This window comes from Haplochromis burtoni, unplaced genomic scaffold (assembly GCF_018398535.1).
Source record: "Haplochromis burtoni strain Fernald_Lab_line unplaced genomic scaffold, NCSU_Asbu1 Contig_82, whole genome shotgun sequence".
Taxonomy (NCBI): domain Eukaryota; kingdom Metazoa; phylum Chordata; class Actinopteri; order Cichliformes; family Cichlidae; genus Haplochromis; species Haplochromis burtoni.
The window spans coordinates 1,726,515-1,730,323 of record NW_024582443.1 but is presented as its reverse complement, the minus strand read 5'-3'; the positions used below and the strand labels follow the sequence as shown (position 1 = coordinate 1,730,323).

The 3,809-nt window shown below is 39.0% G+C and overlaps 1 protein-coding gene across 3 annotated transcripts in view; it reads left to right on the top strand.

Annotated features, from left to right (window-relative positions):
* Positions 1 to 3,809, top strand: part of arap2 (ArfGAP with RhoGAP domain, ankyrin repeat and PH domain 2) — a 172,886-nt gene that overhangs the window by 72,957 nt on the left and 96,120 nt on the right. The window lies entirely within an intron of this gene.

The window sequence follows — 3,809 nt, the reverse complement described above, 5'->3', positions numbered from 1 at the left end:
AACTAGTTTGTGCAACTTTTTTGTATTTACAGCTTTGAGGGATAAGCCTCTTAAATTTCTCTAACTAGAAATATATCTTAAAAAAACAGAAACGATTTTCAATTTTTTTGTAGTTTATTGCACTTTTTTGCAATTTATGTAATTACTATGCACTTAATACATACATATTATTAAAATCTGGGCTATAATGGTTGTATTGATGTATATCAACTTGAAATGCTCCCAAAAATGGCTCCACAGCATGTAAAAATATAATATAAGCTCTGGCGGACTTGGTTCTATGGTAGGTCTTAAAGGGTCAATAAGCGCAATAAATATTTATACTGGAAAAGAAAATCGTGAGAGAATCGTGATCTTAATTCTAAGCCAAAAAATCGTGATTCTCATTTTATGCAAAATCGTGCAGCCCTAGATGAAACACATCAAAGCCAAAAAATACAGATGAGCTGAAGCTACTATCAAAGCATTCTGGGCTGGACTTCAGCAGAGCTACAGGCCTTGATGCACCGATGCAGTCGCTTATGGTACACAAGGCCCAATAAGGTCTTCGGGGTACAAATGAAAAGACTTTTAAGGAGTTGGACATTTCTCTATTGTGGATCATTTTACACAGATGGGTGATTTTTAATTTTTTTTATTATTATCTCTTAGTGATTTTGTTCATTAATAACATTGCAGATGGACATAATGATAGATGCCACTCATGTAGAATAACACGGTCAATTTAGTGGTGTCAGTGACGGGTGGTTAAATAAATTTTTAGACTGCAGGATATGAGCTCTGTGGGATTCTCTCTGTAAAGGAGGGCAACTCTAAGAAGCGATGTTTGTTGGTTTCTTGTCAAGGTCATAGGGGCTGTATTGATTATCCACAGTTAAAAGTGCGTCACTCTCTCCGTAATAAACACCTCTGGGAATGACTAGTTGTCATGGCCAGATGAATTTTTCAAGAAATATTGAGGTTCTCCATCTTAAACTGGCTGTTACTCAATATATAAGTGCTATGTTTAACAAAAACTATTTCTCATATAACAAGCCAGAGAAACTGAGAATGTCAAGCCACTAGACTTCAAAATTGGATTACCAAATTTGATAGTCATAGGGCTTTTTGTGTAAAATACATTTTCATGAGTGGGGAGTCAAATTAAATCCTTGGGTGAATGAGGAATCTTGAAGCTGACTTCAGAGAGCGGACCATGAAGGCCATGTAGGGCATTTGAAACTTACTGTTAGAGGGTCTTATTTAATGGAATTGCTTGACTTTTCTTCTTGTTCACTCTGTATTTCAGATGAAATATGGAGCTAGATGAGCTGCTTAACTTACTATAAAGACTACAAACCCAATTATAAAAATATCACATTGGGCTCAGAGTAACATGAAGACTCTAGGATGTCATTGTACCTGACAAAGAAATCGTTTGCTATCTATATCTCAAAGAAATTGTTTTCCTCATTTCCTAGTTAAATGTCTCTTAGCTTAGATTTAATCGACGGACGTGAGCGGCATTAAGCTTTATTGGAAAGAAGATGGCACACGAGTAATGTATTTACACCAATTTTATTAACCATTCTTCCCAACATTCAGTAAATTTCTATAAAAACATTTATATATTTCCATGGACTCGACCATCTTCAGGATTCACTTCCATGGGTGGAAATAATGTCAACCTTGAAGTGACTAAAAATGTCGAACCTATAGCTGTTTGAGCCTGGCTCCAAAAGCAAGTTAATCCTATGATTAACTACAGTACACAACTTTGCATTTTTAAAAAGTACGTTTGTAACCTTGAAGCCTGGAGTTCCCCCACCCCTGGTCTACAACTTTAATGAGTGGCGATATCGTATTGTAGCCTGAATTCCCCCCCCATGTTTTCTAGAATAGAATCAACATGCCGATTGCTTTGAAGTCTTTTTGAGCTGGTTTTCAGCTTTGCATTGTGTTGTTGGCTTTGTGTTTATATGTAAATACTAAAAGATTGTGTGTGTGGCCTCTTTTAAAGTAACAACCCCAAAACTTTCATGACAATTGGATGGAAAGCACTAGAATGGAAAGATTAGGATTTTAGATTTATGGCGCAGTGCTATTTTCCATATAGTTGAGCATCCCATCCTTACAGTGTATGGATTCAGCTTGCTGACCGACTTTAGTAGGCTTAGCTGATAAGTTAGAAATCCAATTTCTTGTCCGAATATGGTAACTCATAGCTCCAAATAACCAACATTGCTACAGACAAAATGCTAGGCTTTAAAATATGAATTGAGTCCAGAAACTGGTGGACAACATTGCAAGGGCTATATCGGTCTTTTATACGGCTGAACAGCCACTTGTGCAGAATTTTCAGGACTTGCCAGCACGCTACACTATTTATTCCCAAAGGGGTTGCCATGACACCAAAAAGAGATGGAACATTGCTAACTGGCTAGCTAGCTAGCATTAGCGTTACTAAGAAAGTTTGGTTTTACTGGTATTGTGTCTTCATGTTTCTCAGGAATGTAGTTTTTATTTATTTTAAGGTTTAGGTTTTGCGCACCTAGTTTTCTTCTTTAGGTTAGTTTCAGCTAACTATGATAGCCTTTGTTTCACACTCAACTTTTTAACCTTATTTGAGTAAAGCACTGAATGTAGCCACACTTGACTGTGTGAAAAGCACTTCTGCAATAATAATAGCAAGTATTTAGTAGCTACTTGCTATTATTACTGCCTAAGGGTGTGATTTAAGGCCCTCGATTAAATGACTTTCAGCTTTTCTAAATGGCCAGATAATTACATGGAAGCAGCATGAAATAGCACCAGAGGATATAAGGTTGTAGCTGTTGCTGGTAAGGGTAATTGACAGATTTCATCAGAATACAAGATTGCTTGTAAAATGTCCAACTTACAGTGCAGATGCAAGAAATTATTTACCATTAGCTTGTAAAGCAGTATAACCTCTCAATCTCATCCATTTTTGGAGGTCTTCATTAACAGAAAACTAGGTGTATGATTCAAATTTCCATTCAAAATTATTTTATTTTCCTTCCGTTTGACGTCTGTTGTCCTTAAAGCTGCAGTCTGTTTTGTGGCCTTACTTTTGACCCAGCCTTCACTTCATATCTGAAAAAACTCTGGCACCTTCACATACTCCTGTGCCGCCTCCCATCAGTCCCTTTGTGGTTTTTCCGGGGCCGTGTTGCAGTTGAGCAGACAGTGTGAGCAGTCATCTCTTTGATGGGCCCCGGGCAGAGACCAGTGGGCACAGAACAGCTGAACCCAATCAACCTATCGATCTCGCCTGGGTTATTTGGGCGAGGCTGGCCTGGTGCACATCCTCTGCTCTAGGCTACCCTCACCTCGACACTCCCCCACCCACCCTCACCCACACCCCTCTGACTCAACATCTTGAGTCTTACTTTACACTGGTTGCCAGGTTACCATGGAGACCGCTGGTCCCATTTCTCTTGTCTAAGTGCTTCTTTCAGTCAAGCTAGGGTGCTCTCCGTCTCTTTCCCCTCAGTTTTATATCTCTGTCTATCTGTCATTCCCCCTGCCTGTCTCTTTGTCTCTTGCTTGCTCCTGCTTCAGCTTATACGTGCACACAGGCTGCTTGTTACGCACATTTGGAATACATTTAGATAATACTGAGATAGTCATTACTTTCAGCAGCTTCTTCTTCAAAATGCACGCAAAATGAAACACTGTCTTCCTCATTGGAAACCTCTGCTTTCTGTCCCTGCAAGATGTCTGCATGAGGGCTTGTTAGGTAGTAACAGACTTATACTGTGTGTGTGTGTGTGTGTGTGTGTGTGTGTGTGTGTGTGTGTGTGTGTGTG